Here is a 22,439-nt window from a genome sequence, read left to right as displayed (position 1 = left end):
TAGCTTCACAGGACTTCAGACTATGTGTTTTATGAATTACCACATCTGTAATCTGGTTTTATTGAGACAGAACTCGAATAAAACACAGCATTCAAACCTTTGTGTTTTTGCCCGGTCTTAGCTTTCTGACTCCAGAATACAATGAACAACCTTCTTTCAAAACTCAAGAAAACTGTTTACACTTCGGAGGTCCCCACCCTCCAGGACTTCAACCCAGCAAAATTATGAATTCTCGTCAGAAAACATGTGGAGTTGCCAAACTCAGGAAACACACTTCTCACTTTACTTTACTTGACCTCTTTTATATTATATTATCTTAACACACTGGTCTACACATTTTAAATTTAGCAGAACATTTCACTTACTCAGACATCTGACACCAAGAATTTAGGCCTATCGACAATGCCAAAAGAGCAGAGTTCGTTTTAAATAGGTTTCTGCCTTACCTTGTAAGAAGTGAGGAGGTACCCCGGTGTCAGACGTCTTTTGGTGAAGTTCTGATTTCGCCGAAAGTCCTCGCTTTTCCCAAATCACATCGGGGGTCACCAAGTTGTTGGAGTTGTTCTTCTAAACTCCTGCGCGTTCGTTTATTTGGTCAAAGCATCTTAATTCTGTACGAGAAACTAGACTTGAATCTCTAAGAAAGAAAAACACGGACTAAGTAATAAAGTTGTTCACCCGGCCGGGGAGAGAGGTGCTGCATCTGCGTAGTCAGGAACACATCTGTTTTTCTCTCCCCTGCACCGTTCTTTTATTGAACACACATACTACAGGAAATATACATTTTACATTTGTTGTGCAGCCCTTCTCAGTTTCTCACACATTCTTTTGCTGAAGGTCAGTTTCTCACAAGTCTTCATGAATCTTCAGGGAGAGGAGTACCATGCCTCCCTAATCCACTGTCGGCTTCTCACGATACAGCCAGAAAACACCTGCAAGCTTTAACCTTGAATAATAAACACTCATTGTGTGACCACACTAGAAGCTACTGTTTAAGGATTTTTCTAACTGTCAAAAGCATAACTAAAAACTCCTAATAATTATCAATCTATAAGCAGCAAATCCCAAATATATCTTAGCTTTAGCTACTAATGATAAGGCATTTATATTTCCACAATACCCATTTTCATGCCAGTTTACTTCACAGAGAATCATATGTTTGTTTTCTGGTATGATCATGGTGACATATCGCCCCAACACTGATGAGGGAAAGGTATAGATATTGATCTGGTTTGCTCTGAAAGCTATAAGATTTTGAACCCTGGATATGAGAGAGAAAAATTCAAACCCACCACTGATATGATGAAGAAAACGATTCAACAGCAATGAAATGGAATCTGGTAATAAGCAGCAACTTCACATTTATCCTAGTGAATGCAGGTTGCCATGAAGATAAAGAAGTCAGCTCTGGATTTGTGCAAATCACCTGCAGGATTTGCACAAACATTTGGATATGAATAATATTTATTGTAAAAATTAACATACTGTATATATGAGGAAAATAATGCAAGATCCTGCAGTGACCAAATATGTATTTTGATGGCCAGTAAAATAATAATTGTATTGGTTGATACACAAGCAAAAGTCTGAACATCAGCTTAAGGTAACATGCGATTCTTACAGCGTGTTGCTGGTGCCGTTGTTCTGCCAAGAGTTTCCAATGTAGATCTTAGCACCTGATATACACTGCTCAAAAAATAAAGGGAACACTCAAATAACACATCCTAGATCTGAATGAATTAAATATTCTCATTGAATACTTTGTTCTGTACAAAGTTGAATGTGGTGACAACAAAATCACACAAAAATCATCAATGGAAATCTAATTTATTAACCAATGGAGGCCTGGATTTGGAGTCACACACAGAATTAAAGTGGAAAAACACACTACAGGCTGATCCAACTTTGATGTAATGTCTTTAAAACAAGTCAAAATGAGGCTCAGTATTGTGTGTGGCCTCCACGTGTCTGTATGACCTCCCTACAACGCCTGGGCATGCTCCTGATGAGACGGTGGATGGTCTCCTGAGGGATCTCCTCCCAGACCTGGACTAAAGCATCCGCCAACTCCTGGACAGTCTGTGGTGCAACGTGACGTTGGTGGATGGAGCGAGACATGATGTCCCAGATGTGCTCAGTCGGATTCAGGTCTGGGGAACGGGCGGGCCAGTCCATAGCTTCAATGTCTTCATCTTGCAGGAACTGCCGACACACTCCAGGCACATGAGGTCTAGCATTGTCCTGCATTATGAGGAACCCAGGGCCAACCGCACCAGCATATGGTCTCACAAGGGGTCTGAGGATCTCATCTCGGTACCTAATGGCAGTCAGGCTAGCTCTAGCGAGCACATGGAGGGCTGTGCAGCCCTCCAAAGAAATGCCACCCCACACCATTACTGACCCACTGCCAAACCGGTCATGCTGAAGGATGTTGCAGGCAGCAGATCGCTCTCCACGGTGTCTCCAGACTCTGTCACGTCTGTCACATGTGCTCAGTGTGAACCTGCTTTCATCTGTGAAGAGCACAGGGCGCCAGTGGCGAATTTGCCAATCCTGGTGTTCTCTGGCAAATGCCAAGCGTCCTGCACGGTGTTGGGCTGTGAGCACAACCCCCATTTGTGGACGTCAGGCCCTCATACTATCATCATGGAGTCGGTTTTTAACCGTTTGTGCAGACACATGCACATTTGTGGCCTGCTGGAGGTCATTTTCAAGGCTCTGGCAGTGCTCCTCCTGTTCCTCCTTGCACAAAGGCGGAGGTAGTGGTCCTACTGCTGGGTTGTTGCCCTCCTACGGCCTCCTCCATGTCTCCTGGTGTACTCGCCTGTCTCCTGGTAGCGCCTCCAGGCTCTGGACACTACGCTGACAGACACAGCAAACCTTCTTGCCACAGCTCGCATTGATGTGCCATCCTGGATGAGCTGCACTACCTGAGCCACTTGTGTGGATTGTAGAGTCCGTCTCATGCTACACCGAGTGTGAAACCACCACCAACATTCAAAAGTGACCAAAACATCAACCAGAAAGCATAGATACTGAGAAGTGTTCTGTGGTCCCCACCTGCAGAACCACTCCTTTATTGAGTGTGTCTTGCTAATCGCCAAAGATTTCCCCCTGTTTTCTATTACATTTGAACAACATGTGAAATTGATTGTCAATCAGTGTTGCTTCCTAAGTGGACAGTTTGATTTCACAGGAGTTTGATTTATTTGGAGTAATATTGTGTTGTTTAAGTGTTCCCTTTATTTTTTTCAGCAGTGTATTAGTCTCATAATTTCTCTGCTCCATATTATAAATAGAGATACAAGAAATGTTATAAACACCCTGCAGGTCAATACTCCACCAGGAGTTAGTCTGCTGCAGGGTGTGAGAACATGTTAAGCGATTCCCATCAAAGGCTCTGTTAGCACTGTATGGTATGCCATTATAACTGTAGCTTGAAGACTGGGATGCTTTCTTGTCATTTATGTTTAGAGACTTGTAGTTATCTGTGGATGAAAATGTCATAATTACAAAGCCTTTAACCTTTATTGGCCTTCACATTATACTTATCTACAATATATTTGACACAGAAAGTTAAGAATTAAATGGATCAGAGCAAAATATATATTATAGATATATATTTGACCTACTTGGTTGCTGACCTACACACAGGCTTCCTATAAAGAGAAACATCTTGGTGGGTTGACTCCCTCCATCTCCAAAACTATATACAACCTAAATGTATTTGGATTTTTTGCTGCAGAATTATCAATGAAAATGTTGGCGATTTTGCCCAAGATAACTTCATCTCTCAGTATCTAGTGAGTATTTACTATTAAAGTGTGTTTTTGACCATGTGTCAGTTTTGACTGGCAGAGGCTTAACGGTTAATGGAGAGGCATGACAATGAAATTAGGTTTGTGGTGGATTTATTGTCCAAGTGCAGACCTTGTGCACACCAACTTACACTAAAAGCAGCTAGCTGCCTTTTATAGCCTGGCTGTCCTGAGTGACTTACAGGAAGAAACCATACAAGGGAATAATCAGAAAAGAAGAAATAAACAATATTTACACAAAAATAACACCAAAACAATTAATGGTACGCAATAAATATTTACATAAATACAAATCATTACAACTAAACAAATCTACAGTCCATCAAAATAATACATCAAATTTAACATAAATACTCCAAGCACTACCTCCCTTATCCCTTTGGTTTGGTCCAAGAGCTTTTATGTAACACCTGGAGCATGTATCTCCCTTTTGCTGCCATTCCCTGGTGAGTGGCCAAACCACAAAGAGGTGAGTGCTTTCAGTTAAACCGGTATATTGCGAAACTAAGTTAAACTGACAGTACTCTAAGGAAACACAAATTGACATTTATATCTACACGCTCTTTATACAGAAAGGATGGCCAGTCTCCCTGTTTCTCCAGAATGTGTCAAAAAAGGTCTGAACAGAACTACAATAAAGAACTGAAACAACTGAAATGTTTTATTATAACAAAACACAACATCTATAATCACATATCATGAAGTAATGGGACTCCTGGTCTCCATTACACCGTGCAATAATAGTTTAAAGGGAGAAAAAACAAAACTTCTGGCAAATCATGTCCTCGATGGTAATTAAGAGAGTTAAGCATCCACAGTAACAAATACAGTCAGTTGAAGGTTTGGTTACTTTTTCAGGTAGTTTTAATATTATAAAATAACAAACTCCACAAATAAACCGTTTATTTACAAAGACTGTTTGAAGAACAAGATAAAACTAATGGATTAAATGTAGCATTTCAAGAATCAAGATGAAGAACAATTAGACATTACAGTTACAATCAGATGATCTAATATGAAGTTAAAAAATCAAGCCAGCATTTACAATTTCTAAAGAGTTTTTAGGCTTAGGTTTTCTTACAATGCACAGATGAAATTGAACTTTTCATGACCAAACTTGCTGAACAAGCTGTGGTTTCCTTGTGTCTGCATGGCTGCACTCATGTCACAGTTTTTAAAACGAACTGTACAATCATCAACCCAGAACCAGAGGTCCAGGCTGCAGGTGTAGTGAAGGCCGAGCCATACAAACGGACTGTTGGCCTTCTCTGCCTCTAGCTCAGCAAATGTCTGCATCTGTTGATCCAGGATGGAGGCCAGACTACTGTGATTATCCCTGCAGTAGGACAGGGCTTCTTCCCAAGTCTTGTTTGTGTCTATCAGTAGAAAAGGTGATTCTTGACAAAAGAAAAAACAAACTTTAAAATAAAGTATTGGGATGCACAAACCTATAAAGATTTTAAAACTATTTTTTTAGATGGTCAAGTAAATTCTAAGTTCTCAAGAGAAGTAAGAAAATATTTCAGCTTAGTAAGAGGAAATTTTCGTTTCTGAGATTGACACTAGACAGAGGCACTACCTAGGAAGTGAAAACATGAGACAAACAATAAGGTGCTGTTGTGCAGCAGCAATGGCAAATGTTATATCAATCCAATACATCTTCATTAATTTACAGCTTGACAGTTTCCTTGAAAGCTGAAATCATAAATTATTTTATATGCCTTTACATGGTGGGTGCTTATGAACATGGATCACGTACCAATTTTTATGCCAGTAATGTTTACTTCACAGAGAATCATATATTTGTTTTGTGGTATGATCACGGTGACGTATCGCCCCAACACTGATGGGGGAAAGTTATAGACATTGATCTGGTTCGTTCTGAAGGCTGTGATGTTTTGAACCCTGGATAAGAGAGAAAACTTTAAACCTATCACTGACATGATGAAGAAAACGATTCAACAGCAATGAAATAGAATATAGAAACAAGCAGTAACTTTACATTTATCCCACTGAATGTAGGTTGCCATAAAGTCAGCTTTGAAATAAAAATCTTTAAAAATCAGATGCAAGATTTTGCCTTTATTCATCTACATGATTAGCACAGAGATTTGGATATGAATAATGTTTAATGTAAAAAGTAATAAACAACTTTTTGGGTCCTGAAAAACAATACCGTGACATATATCTAAGGAAAATAATTCAAATTCGGGCAGTGACCAAATAACCAAATATGTTTTTTTGAAATTCAGTAAAATAATGATTGTGTTAGATAATACACATGTAGCAGCCTAGAATTGTGAAATCACTTTAAGCACAGATGAGATTCTTACAGCGTGTTGCTGGTGCCGTTGTTCTGCTGAGAGTTTCCAATGTAGATCTTAGCACCTGACAAATCAGTTGATTGATTATAGATAGAAATACAGGAAATGTTATAAACACCCTGCAGGTCAATACTCCACCAGGAGTTAGTCTGCTGCAGGGTGTGAGAACATGTTAAGCGATTCCCATCAAAGGCTCTGTTAGCACTGTATGGTATGCCATTATAACTGTAGCTTGAAGACTGGGATGCTTTCTTGTCATTTATGTTTAGAGACTTGTAGTTATCTGTGGATGAAAATTTCATAATTACAAAGCCTTTAACCTTTATTGGACTTCACATTATACTTATCTACAATATATTTGACACAGAAAGTTAAAAATTAAATGGATCAGAGCAAAATATATATTATAGATATATATTAGACCTACTTGGTTGCTGACCTACACACAGGCTTCCTATAAAGAGAAATGAAAAAAGTCCTGTTTTGTTTGACAGTAAATATGACAGTATTTTTGCTATGTAGTGAAGTAGGAGCTCATTAAAAGCGGAACCAAACTCTTAGAGCTGTTTCATTATTTGTAGCATTAAAACATCCAACAAGAAAGTAAGTGAGCAGCTTACCAATTAAATATATGAAGAACAGCCTCCACGGCATCTTTGGATGACAAACACACTTTGTTTACTAGAATTACTTATTCCTAACCAAAGATGAATAAATCCTGTTCAGAACAGAGGCTGTTCACAGATGCCTCCTCCTCTACAAGTAAAATCAGTCAGTTTGGGCTGTTGTAACTTTACTCACCTTGGCCAGATGTTTCTCTCTCCAAGCTCATGTAGATACGATCCAGTTTCATAGTTACACCTTCATAAGGGAGGGTGTGAAAATATACAACTGTAGGACATATGCTGGTTCAAAGCTACTGCTGTTTTTCTTTGTAACTTATTGTAATTTTTGGGTGCAGCAGATTTTACATAACTACCGCACAGAGAGCGTTTGTGTGGAACAAGGTGAGACATGATGGCATTGCTAAAATGTAATGTTTATAAAGAACCATTAAATTTGTAAAAAATTTTTCTTTTAATTGAACAAATCTGCAAAGTGAGTAGAAGATGAATTGAAACAGGAGAACTGGAATACAGCAAATAAACACACAGGATGGTTGCACATAATTATCCTGGAAATGTCCAGCAGATCTAACAACTTAGGACGGTAGTGAATCCTGAAACATAGTTTCTCACACAAGTAAAGTCTGCAAATGTGTACAGAGCTTTGAAAGAACACAGAATTCACCTGTTTGACCTGTTTGTCCCACATTTTAAAAAAAAAAGCTTTTGTGGCACCAGTTGCCTTTAACTGACAGAGAGAGGAGTGGGAAGACATGCAGCAAATGTGTCATGGTTGGAGATCAAACCCCAAGCTGCTGCATTGAGGACCACAGCCTGTTTCACTTAGATCTGTCAGATAATGAAAATATTTTAATGCCAGACAAAGATAACTTGATAACTGTGTCTTATTTGCAACCATCAGAAAATGTTTCAATACCAATAAGTAACTTTCTGCTTGTTCATGCCAAATGTTTGTTAGAGAGCTATAAAGGTGGGATTGTTGAGGCCGAATGCACTTTGATATTTATGTTTTTAACCATAAAAATCTTGTCCGTTTGAGTTTTTCAGAATACAAAATGTGGTTCTGTATCAACAAAGGTTTCTGTAGATGCCTGATGTTGATGTCCATGCTGCAACGGTCTCTAACTTGATCTCAGGTTGTTGTGTTGTATGTGGAATAGTTAAATTTAATTTACATGTTTTTATGGGGTTCTGGTTATTTTACACATAGGAATAAATCTAAATACTCAGATAGGGTTCCATTAGTCCTGCATTCTATTTCTTTTGTCCCATGTTCAATAGACTCAGGACACAGTGATGTAGAGGTTCATGTCACACTGTTTCACTTAGCTTTACAGAAGATGTATTGTTGTTGGTGCATGAAACTGCTCAATTTGAGGTTATTTATTTTTTATCTTCATCATTTGCACCATGGCCCTACTTGATTCATAACAAAAAAACAAAAAAAAACATTGCAAATGCTGTTCTTGTAAATTGTTGTGTCAATTTCAAGTATTTTATGTCATAGTCAATATTCATTGATTGGCACATGTAGAGGGATAAACCCAACACCCACCCCCCAGATGATTAAGTGTGTTTGGAAAGAAAGTGAATGAAGAACAACTGAGCTTTATGTGAGTGATGAAGATGATAAGCATCTTCATCAAAGGGTTTCTTAGTCATAAAGCACGTGTAGCCAATGCTGTAACTTTTTTATGGCGGAATAATAGAGAATACAATGGCAACAAAGTCTCTGTGCTTTACAAACTTTAAAATATTTTGCAGAGAACTTTAGAAGGAAACCTGGAAGTGACAGGTAGTGCAAAACTTTGATAAAGTATGTTTAATTGAATTTATTGCAACTTAAAGTGCGGTGAAGGTTGTCTAAACAGAAAAAAAAAATCTTTGCACATGTCACCTACAGATGCATTAATAGGTTAAGTTGAAAATCTTGGACATGCTTAAGACTGAAATTACCAAATAAAAGGAAATCAAGATGACTTACAGCTGTTTTGTGGAGTGTTCTTGTAGAGCTGAACTAGTCAACATAAACACCCCACAAGATCAGCAGAGTATGAACAGATGTTGATGAAGCCCTATGAAAGATTGTGTCAGAGGTTAGAGGCAGTTCATTTTTTATTGTCATTGGGAGTAGCCTTTTTATTTATTGTAACAGTGATTTGTTTGATCAGTGTGTGAAAAAAAATCATAATCCACAGCTTGGAAGGAAAATTAATATCAGAAAACAATCCCAATAGGAATGCAACCTTTCCAAAAGAAGTCAGTTCAGGCTACATTAGCAAGCTCTTCTTTACTCTAGGCTGATGCTCACATGCGAAAGACACATATATTCTGATTTGCCTTGATGGAAATAAACAGTCAGGTACAGTGGTTCAAAGTCGCAGCTGTCATTGTAGAAGTCAAAGCACAGTTTGACCTTCGCATGTGTTTGCATCAATCAAAAAATTAAACAAAGATAAAATAAATTTGTACAACCCACAGTGATGTTCTATTTGGATGACATGTTTTCACTGTAATTTCTCCAAATATGCAAATACAGGGACATCTCAGGCAACTGGAATGTCACTGAAAAGTTACATTTATTACAGTAATTGAATTCAAAAAGTGAAGCCTAAATTATCTAAATTTATTGCACAGTGTTATATTTCAAGTGTTTATTTCAGTTATTTTGATTGAAAATTCAGTTTCTCAAAAAGTAAAATATTCTTTAGGAATAGTTAAAGAGTTACTGCATCAATGCAGCATGGCATGGAGGCGATCGGCCTGTGGTCCTGCTGAGGTGTGATGGAAGCCCAGGCTGCTTTGATAGTGGCCTTCGGATCATCTCCATTGTTGGGTGTGGTGTCTCTCACCTTCCTCCTGACAATCCTCCATAGATTATTTCTGGGGTTCAGGTCACACCACTTTGCTGGTCAATCAAGCACAGTAATACCATGGTCAGTGAACCAGTTTTTGGTACATTTGGCAGTTGGAGTAGGTGAGTAGGTTTATATATCTACAGGGGTTGGACAATGAAACTGAAACACCTGTCATTTTAGTGTGGGAAGTTTCATTGCTAAATTGGACCAGCCTGGTAGCCAGTCTTCATTGATTGCACATTGCACCAGTAAGAGCAGAGTGTGAAGGTTCAATTAGCAGGGTAAGAGCACAGTTTTGCTCAAAATATTGAAATGCACACAACATTATGGATGATATACCAGAGTTCAAAAGAGGACAAATTGTTATTGCACATCTTGCTGGCACATCTGTGACCAAGACAGCAAGTCTTTGTGATGTATCAAGAGCCACGGTATCCAGGGTAATGTCAGCATACCACCAAGAAGGACGCACCACATCCAACAGGATTAACTGTGGACGCAATAGGAAGCTGTCTGAAAGGGATGTTCGGGTGCTAACCTGGATTGTATCCAAAAAACATAAAACCACGGCTGCCCAAATCACGGCAGAATTAAATGTGCACCTCAACTCTCCTGTTTCCACCAGAACTGTCCGTCGGGAGCTCCACAGGGTCAATATACACGGCCGGGCTGCTATAGCCAAACTTTGGTCACTCATGCCAATGCCAAACATCGGTTTCAATGGTGCAAGGAGTGCAAATCTTGGGCTGTGGACAATGTGAAACATGTATTGTTCTCTGATGAGTCTACCTTTACTGTTTTCCCCACATCCGGGAGAGTTACGGTGTGGAGAAGCCCCAAAGAAGCGTACCACCCAGACTGTTGCATGCCCAGAGTGAAACATGGGGGTGGATCAGTGATGGTTTGGGCTGCCATATCATGGCATTCCCTTGGCCCAATACTTGTGCTAGATGGGCGCATCACTGCCAAGGACTACCGAACCATTCTTGAGGACCATGTGCATCCAATGGTTCAAACATTGTATCCTGAAGGTGGTGCCCTGTATCAGGATGACAATGCACCAATACACACAGCAAGACTGGTGAAAGATTGGTTTGATGAACATGAAAGTAAAGTTGAACATCTCCCATGGCCTGCACAGTCACCAGATCTAAATATTACTGAGCCACTTTGGGGTGTTTTGGAGGAGCGAGTCAGGAAACGTTTTCCTCCACCAGTATCATGTAGTGACCTGGCCACTATCCTGCAAGAAGAATGGCTTAAAATCCCTCGGACCACTGTGCAGGACTTTTATATGTCATTCCCAAGACGAATTGACGCTGTATTGGCTGCAAAAGGAGGCCCTACACCATACTAATAAATTATTGTGGTCTAAAATCAGGTGTTTCAGTTTCATTGTCCAACCCCTGTGTATATATGCTGAATCTATAGACTGTATCAAATGTCCAAATGATTGATTAGATAATTAAGTGATTCAGGTGTGTTGATGCAGAGACACATTAAAAAGTTGCAGAACACCAGCCCTTGAGAACTGGAGTTTGACACTTGTGCTTTAAAACATTTAGATAACTGACTTATAGCTCTTTCCTGGGCTGTGAGCTGCCATAGCACGCAGCCCCAGGTCTTCACTAAGCTCTCCTGCTTTTAGCCACAAACCAACAGCAACTAGCTGCTGATTCTTTAGAAAAGCATGGACTGGGAATGGTCCATTAATTGTCCTTGAATTTACCACAGACTCTTTGAATTGGGTATGAAAATGACTAACATTTTACATAAAATGTTAGTCAAAAATAGAAATTATTTTTTTGTGGTGAAATTTATGGCACATTACAGTTTCATTGCAGTCAGTTTGACAAACCTCTATATCCTTTCCAGCCAGAAGTAGGCAAGAGAGTACATAATAATAAGTATCAGAATAAGTATGTGCATGTATTTAGTGCAATCCGCTTTGGGAATGTAGTTCAGAAATAGCAGTTGCTCAAACCGGATGAGATTGCACCACTCTGAATTGCAGTGAGAGATAAAAGACAGACTAAATTACCAACTATTTTCATGCTTTTCCTTCATGTTTTTCACAGCAAAATGATTCACAAGCAAACACAAATAAACGTAAGGTCGGAATTTCTAAGGACTTTAGAAATTACTTAATAATTAAACTCAGTGGCTGTAGACTTGTGCTCAGTACTGTGTTTATTTAATTTTATATTTTATCGAATTATAGAAGAAACAAAAAATGTCATTTGCTTTGTTAAAAAAAAAACCTTAAAATGTTCTAATCTGTGAAACTTTAAAAGATATTTCAAATTCACATAGATTACAAAATTGTCAAAACGTTATTGCAAAGATGGTCTACAATACAGAACATACAGAAAAAGAAGCGTTTTAAACAGTTTTTACGTGAGCAAAGCAGTGCTAAACAAGCCGTGAAGCTTTCAGGGACCATAACTCTGAGGTCACAACTCTTAGTTCACTGCACAGATAAAATTTAACTTATCATTATCAAACTTGCTAAACCAGAAATGTTCTCCTTTTGTCTCCATGGCTCCACTCATGCCACAGTTTTGCTTTGGGTTGTCTTGACCCCAGTGTTTATAGTCAACAACGTAATCATCAACCCAGAACTAGTACTGGAGGGTGGAGGCGTAATGAAGGCCGAGCCATACAAAGGGACTGTTGGCCTTCTTTGCCTGCAGCTCAGCAAATGTCTGTAAATCTTCATCTAGGATGGAGGCCGGATCTTTGTGGTTTTCTCTACAGTAGTTCAGGGCTTCCTCCCAGGTCTTGTTTTGATTAATCAGTAGAAAAGTCACTTTTTTGGTGATGTTTCCCATCATCTTTTTAATCAACTTGTTTATATTGTACATAGCCCATTAGTCTTTGTTATTCTTTAATTCTGCTTGGTAGTTTAGTTGGATTGTTTTAGATTAGTAAAGAGTTCGTTGATTGAAATATGTTTGACTTTGAGTTGACTTATTTTTGTTAAATTCTTGTATTTTAAGAAATTGTGTGAATTCATTCCATATATGTGCAGAGTTTCGCTGTTCAATAATGTCAGAGCTCGTCTCACACCTTTCTATTTTGTCCTAATACCATCACCTTACTGGGCTGGTATTCACAGGACAACCCTTAACAGACCGAAATATTATTTGATAAAATATTCATATTAAATATTAAATAATGTTCTCAGATTCATAATCCCAACAATGATTACATTGGATGATACACATGCAACACCCTGAAAATAAATCAGTTTAAGGAAACAAGAGGTTCATACAGTGTATTGTTGGTGTCGTTGTTCTGCTGAGAGTTCCCAATGTAGATTTTAGCACCTGATAAATTAGTATCATGATTACTCAGGTTAAAATTATAGATAGAAATACAGGAAATGTTATAAACACCCTGCAGGTCAATACTCCACCAGGAAGTAGTCTCCTGCAGGGTGTGAGAACATGTTGCGCGATTTCCATCAAAGGCTCTGTCAGCACTGTATGGTATGCCATTATAAGTGTAGTTTGAAGACTGGGATGCTTTCTTGTTAGTCAGAATAATGTGTGGTCCATCACAGGCACCTTCTGAAGAAAGGTTGAAATGAGAAATTATTTAACTTCATGTTGTGTGCCTTTACATAACACTCATAGACTTATTTACCTTGATCTACAGTACATATATGTAACTTAAAGGCTATGAAATGAAAGATGGACTGTCAAATTAATTAGAGTAAACAAAAGAAAAAAACCTTTGGTTTTACCTGCTATTTGCTGAGGTACACACAGACGTCCTGAGAAGTGACATGGAAAAATGTTCTGTTTTGTTATTTTAAAACGGTCAGAGTCACTTTCAGCTATAAAACAAGTGCAACTCTCTCTAAACGTCAGCTTCCAGCCCTGTTTTTAAACCCCTTTTTGCTCTGCCGTACAATAGCAGGGCACTGGCAGTAAAACTAGACACAGCAAATTGATTTGATATTATTAATTTAAATAATTTTGTATTTTAAAACATCAAACAAAAATGAGAAACTTACCAATCAAAACGATGAGCAACAGATTCAACAACATTTTTGAAGGAAGAACAAAATATGTTCACTAAATTACTTTTTCTTTCTTAAACAGATGACTGAATTCTGATCAGAACAGTGCATCCCTCCTCCACTACAAAAACATAATAAGAGTCAGCTTAGGCGAATTAGCAGTTTCTGACTCTGATACCTGGATTTTAATATTTTACTTCCTTTGAAAATAAACATCTATGACATGCTCATTTGTAAGTACAGTTTTTTGGTTTTTTTGCATCTTATTTGCATAAAGGTATTTGTGGCACAGAGTATGTTTGTGTGGAACTAGGCAAGGCTAATGCTGAAATGTAACGTCTAAAACTCCATCATCTCTACTCTTTACTGAATAAACTGAGCGATGAAGTCAGTGAACGATAAAGTGCCACAGGAGAAGAGGAACTCAGCTGGAAAACCCAAATAGGAGAGTGAGACAAGCGCACTGGAAAAGACAAGAGCAGATCCGATCATATAAGGAACAAATACACTGATTTTAACAATAGTTTTAACACAAAAACCCAATTATACAGTACAGACTAAAAGTCAACACACCTTCTCATTCAAAGAGTTGTCTTTATTTTCATGATTATGAATATTGTAGCTTCACACTGATGGCATCAAAACAATGAATTAACACGTGGAATTATATTCAATTCAATTTAAAAATACTTTATTAATCCCAAAGGGAAATTAAATGTTGTTATAGTTCATATTATGAAGGTTTCCTCAAAGAGCCGTTGTAGATGCTGATGGTTGTGGGCAGGAAGGGTCTCCTGTAGCGCTCCGTCTTACAACAGATCTGAAGAAGCCTGACTGAAGACACTCTGTTGTTGTAGGACAGTCTCATGAAGAGGATGCTCAGGGTTCTCCATAATGTTCTTCATTTTATGAAGAATCCGTCTTTCCACAATGATCTCCAGAGGAGTCCCCAGAACAGAGCCAGCCTTCTTTATCAGCTTGTTGAGCTTTTTTAAGTCCCTGGCTCTGATGCTGCTTCCCCAGCAGATGATGGCAGAAGAGATCACACTCTCCACAACAGACTTATAGAAGATATGCAGCATCTTGCTGCAAACACTAAAGGACCTAAGCTTCCTCAAGAAGTACAGTCTGCTCGGTCCCTTCTTGTTGACGGCTTCACATTTGCATCTCCACTCTAGTCTGTTGTCCAGGTGAACACCGAGGTATTTATACTCCTCCACCACCCCCACTTCTTCTCCCATGATAGAAATAGTTTTTGTCTTATTCCTGTTTCTCTTAAAATCTACAATCATCTCTTTTGTTTTAGCCACAAAGCAGTCCACCACCTTCCTGTACTCAGCTTCTTGTCCATCTCTGATCCACCCCATGACTGCAGAATCATCTGAGTATTTCTGCAGCTGACAAGAGTCTGTCTTGTACTGGAAGTCTGAGGTGTACAGAGTGAAAAGGAATGGTGAGAGTACAGTCCCCTGTGGTGCTCCTGTGCTGCTGACTACCTGGTTAGACTCACAACCCTTCAGTCTCACAAACTGTGGTCTGTTTGTCAGGTAGTCTTTGATCAAGGAGATTGTTGAGGCCTCCACCTGAGTCTTCTGGAGTTTCTGACAAAGCAAATCAGGTTGGATTGTGTTAAATGTTCTGCAGAAATCAAAGAACATGATCCTCACAGTGCTGCTGGCTTTGTCCAGATGACAGTGGGTTTGTTGAAGCAGGTGATGGCATCTTCAACTCTAACTCCACAGCGATAAGCAAACTGAAGGGGGTCCTGATGGTTTACTGTTTGCTTACTCAGGTGGGCCAACAAGAGTTTCTCTAGGACCTTCATGGTGTGGGATGTCAGGGCAACAGGTCTATAGTCATTGAGGACTGATGGCTGAGTTTTCTTTGGTACCGGAACAAGACAGGAGGTCTTCCACAACACCGGAACCTTCTTCTGGGCCAGGCTAAGGTTGAAGAGGTGCTGCAGAATCCCACAGAGCTGCTCTGCACAGGCCTTCAGGACTCTAGGGCTGACATGATCTGGACCTGCTGCCTTATTCCGATTCAGTCTCTCCAGTTGTCTCTTCACTTGACTTCTTGAGACACACAGGTGGAAGGGGAAAGCAAAGGAAGTATCAGCATCTTCTGATATGGTTGAAGGCAAACATGTAGAAGCAGAAGGGTCTAGGGCTGAGGAGGAAGATAAAAAATGTGAGGTGTTACTGGACAGCTGTGGGTCTTGTGGGTCAAAGGAAGGTGGAATGTCTGTTTGGCTGTGAGCAGGAGAGGAGGATGCGAAGCTTGTTTCTGAACTGAACCTATTGAAGAATGTGTTCAGTTCATTGGCTCTGTCCAGACCTCCATCGGTCTGATCATTATTCTGCTTGAAGCCTGTGATCTTCTTCATCCCTGTCCACACATCTCTGATATTGTTTTGCTGGAGCTTGCTCTCCAGCTTCTTCTTGTACACCTCCTTGCTGTCTCTTATCTTGACTTTAAGTTGCTTCTGTAAACTCCTCAATAATTCTCTGTCTCCCTCTCTGAAGGCTCTTTTTTTCTTGTTAAGCAGGTCCTTCGGGTCACTGGTGATCCAAGGTGTGTTATTGGGGAAGCATCTCACGGTTCTGGTGGGGATGATGTTATCCACACAGAAGTATACAGATGATTTTTAAGTGAAGTTTATATAGTCGGTTACACACTCAGTCATGGCATTGATGTCCTCTCCATGTGGCTGGCACAGTGCGTCCCAGTCTATAGCCTCAAAGCAACCTTGCAGAGCTTCTTCAGCTTCCTGTGACCATTTTCTCACAGTCCTCTTTATTACAGGTTGCCTCTGAACAAGGGGCTTATATTTCGAACAGAGAAAAACAAGATTGTGATCTGATTTACCTAGAGGAGGTCTTGCTGTAGAGATCTATGAGTCCTTGACATTTGCATAAAACAAATCCAATATTTTGTTTTCTCTGGTAGAGCAGCTGACAAACTGTTGAAACGTTGGAAGTGTAGCAGAGAGTGAAGCATGGTTAAAATCACCAGAAATTGCCACAAAATCATTGGGGTTTTGTGTCTGTAGCTTAGCAACAACTGAGCTGATGGCATCACATGCTCCTGCTCTGCATCCACGGCGTCTCCTTTTCAACTCATCAGGGATTTGGGGTTGTAGTTGAAGTATTATTTGAGCTTTTGAGATATTAATAAGCTGCTCCCGGTTGTAAGAAACAACCCCGTTGCCATGGAAATGCATCATAACAAATGTCCAAAAATAGAAAGTATTAGGAACCAGCATGGCTACCACAGCATCTTGCAGCAGCATGCTATTCCATCCGGTTTGCGTTTAGTTGGACCATCATTTATTTTTCAACAGGACAATGACCCCAAACACACCTCCAGGCTGTGTAAGGGCTATTTGACCAAGAAGGAGAGTGATGGGGTGCTGCGCCAGATGACTTGGCCTCCACAGTCACTGGACCTGAACCCAATCGAGATGGTTTGGGGTGAGATGGACCGCAGAGTGAAAGCAAAAGGGCCAACAAGTGCTAAGCATCTCTGGGAACTCCTTCAAGACTGTTATATATATATATATATATATATATATATATATATATATATATAGACATGAGAGAATTTAAGTACACCCTTTCGTCAAACTTTTTGACAGGTGGGCGGGACTTCCGGTGGGGGCGGGACTTCCGGTGGGGGCCATGTGGGCGCCATGTGGGCAGGGGGGTGTGTCCAAGGGGCATAACAGTGGATGTTGATTGGTTGTCGTCATTAGGGGCAATACCTTAAATGAGTCAATTAAAACACAGGGGTGTGTTTAAGGGTGTTACGGGGAAGGCCTTAAATGAGCCAATTAAAACACACAGGGGTGTGTTTAAGGGTGTTATTAATAATCCGTATGTTTTTTCAGGCGTTAATACATCTAAAAAACAAAACAACAAAAAAAGACATGCATCCTTTTATATTTTAAAGGTATAATCAACTTAATGTTGACCTATCACATGAAATCCTAATAAAGGAACTGTGTAACCTGACAGAATTGTAAGTTAATTTTGCTTTACAGCAGGACCTATTTGTTGAATATATGAGCCAGTCTAAATCCGTTCAAAATAGAAAAGACCTAAAAAAGTAAATTAAAAAAAATTGTGCTTCACTACATCGATGGAACGAGAAAAACCTTCAGCTTCTGCGTCAACATACTGGAAAAGCAGCTGAAATAGGTAAGACGAATATCAGATTAACAGAAAAAAAAAAAGAAGATCAGTATACTGTTTCCAAGTTACAAATTGACTAGCAATGATGTGTTTGTTTTTGAATCATGAGAGACTCCATTTTAGGAAAAAGGAATGATAATTTTAGTTACCTGTAGCTTTTCTAAAACATTTTACTTTTTCATCTTAGAGTTACAGGGTTACAACTGTTAGGGGCGATGTCAGGAAGGGGCAGTTACGTCTGTTTCTTAGATAACATATCACCTTTGAACTCAAGAAGGGTTTTGGTCTTAAAAACATAGTCTTTGCAGTTGAGATAACACTGTCATGTTCTGGTATAAATACTGTGTGTAAATGTTGGGGCTCTGTTTCATTGGTTAACCTCAGTGTCAGGGTCTTCAAATGCTGAATGTCTTTGAACCATAACACTTGTTACATTGAAAAATACCAGTACTGACAAGAAAAAATGTCGGTAAATATTTCAGGAAACCCGGAAATTGTGGCTTCTACTTCTGATAATTCACAAAAGCACAATGACATCTTAAAACGTAAGTAAGTAAGTAAGTATTCATTTTTAAGAAATCATTAAATGCATGTGAATGTTCTCAAATTTTGTTTATATATATTGTTTATATATATATATATATATATATATTTGTTTCTTTGTCATAGAACCCACCGCTGATGACCTTGATGATTTCATCTTGACACAATCAGATTATGGTAAGTAAATGTTAAATGCAATAAAATATATATATATATATATATATATATATATATATATATATATATATATATTATAGTTAACCCTTGACAATGTTTCAATTTATAGATTTGATGAGAGAGGTAAACCCGAATGATCAAGTTGGAGGGTTCAGCGGCTGGAATCGACAGTCAAAATTAAGAAGGCGAATTATCTCCAAACAAGAAAAAACCGCAACAACTGAACTTTCTTTTAACACAGAAATTAAAACTGATTCTTTGAATACCCCCCCGTCAATTATCATCATTTCCCCTGAAGACACACCGGATAAGTTACCGGCACCTCCAGAAAGTAAGTAAGTCCTAAGAACTATCTATTTTTTCTTTGAGAGTGAATGTATTTTAAACCTCAGATAAAAAACTGTTTACAGATTCGACTGAGAGCTCTGTGGAAGACATAGTTGTCGAGCAGGAGCAAGGTAAGGAAATAAAAATTAAATAAAAACAATATATATATATATATATATATATATATATATATATATGTATTTTAAGCATAGTTCAATAAAATGTCATATAAACCTGTTTACAGATACATCCAAAGATGCCACATTGAATCCGCCCACCAGAAGGTCGCTTTTCAAAGATCAAGACAGCTTTCAGCAGAAAGGCACCGTTTCAGTCCAACAAGAAGCGAAATCTGGAGGTTTTACCGCAAAGAATCGGAGTAAGATAAAAAAATAAAAAAAACTTGTGTATTTTAAAAACTATTTTTCGTTTTATTTATGAACGCTGTGCTGCGCAGCGTAAGATAACTTTTATTGTCTTCTGTTTTTACAGAATATTTAACCCCGGCCAAAAGACAGCGACTCTCTGCGCTACAAAGCAGAGCAACACTGGTGAGTGGATTAATGAACGGTACGTTTTAATTCATACATACATACTGAATTAATTTGAATTCCTTTATTTTTTTTTCAGCTTTAATGTGATTATTTCAATATATATATATATATTTATTATCTATTTATTTATTTTTTGTTCATTCTCCTTACAGAAGTAACGTTGATGGTAGGACAGATTGGCCACAGAAACGGACAGCGCAGGAAGACAGTCTCTACAGCCTCACGGGATCTTCGTAATAAGGCCTCATCGTTAACGCTTCTGGCTGCATGTCAGATTCTGTTAAAGAAGCATTTTGGTGACATCAAGGTGATTTTAAACTGAACTGATCACTGTGTTTTTTTTTTTTTTTTTTTTTTTTTTTTTCTGTAGGTTAGTTTTATTTTTATTTTGTTTCTTATGTTCATAGAAAATGGATAACCGAATCAGACTTGCCCTGGATGAAATAAGAAATTTAGTTAATGAACTTAAGGAAATTCCCGTTAATGCAGAAGAAAATAGCGCACCGTCTCCACACAGCATTGAGCAAAATTATCATAATCCTTCTACGTCACACTCCGCAGATCGGCACGGGGGTCATTTTAATACGGACGTAGCAGTTATTTCTGATCAAGTAATCAGACTTGCCCTGGATGAAATAAGAAATTTAGTTAATGAACTTAACGAAATCCCCGTTAATGCAGAAGTAACAGATAACATCGTTTTAAATGCATCTCCTGCTAACAGTGAAAATGTAATAAATGAACATCAGCACGGTGACGTTTTAAACGTAATCAATCAGGCTCTTTCCGATTTGAACAGCGCACCGTCTCCACACAGCAGCATTGAGGAAAATGATCAGAATCTTTCTACGTCACACGCCGCAGATCGGCACGGTGACGTTTTAAACGTAATCAATCAGGCTCTTTCCGATTTGAACAGCGCACCGTCTCCACACAGCAGCATTGAGGAAAATGATCAGAATCTTTCTACGTCACACGCCGCAGATCGGCACGGTGACGTTTTAAACGTAATCAATCAGGCTCTTTCCGATTTGAACAGCGCACCGTCTCCACACAGCAGCATTGAGGAAAATGATTCACCTGACAGTGATCAGAATCTTTCTACGTCACACTCCGCAGATCATCACGGGGGTAATTTCAATACGGACGTAGCAGTTAGTTCTGATCAAATAGAGCGAGATCCTCCAGCTGTGGTTGAACGTGAACATTTTAATAACCATGAAATAAGGAGACCTTTTACCATACCGCCGCCCTGTCCAAGTAACGTTCCAGATTTAGCAGCATTCTATACAGACATCATGCGTATTATAATTGAATTAGCCGACGCTGCGAGATCGTTAACCAGACGTAACGACGTTGTGCAGCTGGAATTAGTGGGTGAAAATCTCAATCGTCACGTCACATTTACTGTTACAGATGATGGAAATATGATCCTGCCTGCTTTCGAAAACTTCCTCGACGATTTAGTACAATCGAATGCAAATATACCTGTAGATAATAACATGGAATTTGTTCTTCAGGTTGTTAATGACCCAGCAGGAGGTTCTAAGCGTAAAGCTGCAGGAACGTTAGACTGTGAACTGTTTAATAAGAAAATGCGTCATTTGTATATTATAAACAATACCGGTAATCAGTTATGTTTTGCAATCAGCCTCGCACACGTCTCTGATCCTGAGCTCACGGATCACCGTGCTGTAGAACTGGGGAGGAGATGGCAGCATCAGGCAGGCCTTGACGAGCAAACAGCAGTTACTTTTAGTGATATTGGTAAATTTGAAACCATTCTGAAGAGAAAAATTGTAGTGTTTCACAGAACCACGGGCTCTACTGCTCTGTGTAAATTTGAGACCAGTTTCCCTAATCGTTCAAACCCTCTGTTTTTGCTGTTATTTCAAGGTCATTACTATGGGATAAAAAATCTCAAAGGTTTTATGGGGTGCAGATATATTTGTAATTACTGTTACGCCAGCTATCAGAATGCCAATACACACCATTGTGAAGGTTATTGTCCAGTGTGTCGAACATATAAATGTATGCAAGAGATTAGCAATCCTGTAAGCTGTGCAGGCTGTCAAAGAATCTGTCGTAATTCTTCATGTTTCAGCAGACACAGGGAACCGCGCATCAGAAATAGTGCTGAAAGGCCTATGAGTGACTGTGAGTTGGTAAAACTGTGTAAAGTATGCAAACGGATATACGTTATTCCAATCAGTAAACCGAATAAACCACACGTGTGTAATGTAAAATGCAGTATTTGCGGTGAAAATGTAACCCCCAGCCTAGACATTACATGCGATGATCATAAGTGTTACATTCAGCCTTGCAGTGCAATTAATCAGCTTGATGATAAACTGATTTTTTATGATTTCGAATGCCTCGTCAATGAGAGCGGCGTGCATACCCCCTTTCTGGTCTGTGCTAAAACGTTGAAAGGTGATGAATGGTACGCTTATGGACTGAATTGCACCCAAAAATTTCTCCTGCATTTCAGGAGGCCAATGTACAAAGGTTACACCTTAATAGCGCACAATGCGCGGGGGTACGATGGTTACCTGATTCTCACAGCAATGCTGCAGTTAGGCATTAAACCTCATATCATCATGGTAGGGAGTAAACTTCTCTGTTTAACCGACCCTGATTACAGGTTAAAATACATTGATAGCCTGTCCTTCATGTGCATGAAGCTTAGTGCCATGCCGAAAGCGTTAGGCTTTACCGATCAAAGCAAGGTTTTTTTTCCCCACCTATTTTCCTCTGAACAACATCTCCAGTATGTGGGGGCTTTTCCTCCTCCATCCTGCTACGCTGTAGAACGCATGAGTCTTCAAGAACAACAGGTGTTTAGCAGCTGGTACAGAGAAGCGAGCAAAGAGGTCTTTGACTTTAAGAAAGAAGCAATTCGTTATTGTAAAAATGACGTTGAAATTCTTTTTCAAGGATGCTTAAAATTCAGAGACGAGTTCTTTAAGGAGACAAGTGTGGATCCGTTTAA

At 39.1% G+C, this 22,439-nt stretch overlaps 1 long non-coding RNA gene across 1 annotated transcript in view; it reads right to left on the bottom strand.

Annotated features, from left to right (window-relative positions):
* Positions 1-7,200: 7,200 nt before the first annotated feature.
* Positions 7,201-22,439, bottom strand: part of LOC124866123 — a 31,347-nt gene continuing 16,108 nt past the window's right edge. Inside the window, exon 2 of the long non-coding RNA XR_007037731.1 lies at positions 7,201-9,676. This is a non-coding gene — a long non-coding RNA (uncharacterized LOC124866123). The remainder of the gene's footprint in view (positions 9,677-22,439) is intronic.

The sequence above is a fragment of the Girardinichthys multiradiatus genome, chromosome 3 (genome assembly GCF_021462225.1).
Source record: "Girardinichthys multiradiatus isolate DD_20200921_A chromosome 3, DD_fGirMul_XY1, whole genome shotgun sequence".
NCBI classification, from domain to species: Eukaryota; Metazoa; Chordata; class Actinopteri; order Cyprinodontiformes; family Goodeidae; genus Girardinichthys; species Girardinichthys multiradiatus.
The sequence above is the reverse complement of the archived record's forward strand: the minus strand, read 5'-3'. Positions and strand labels throughout refer to the sequence as shown.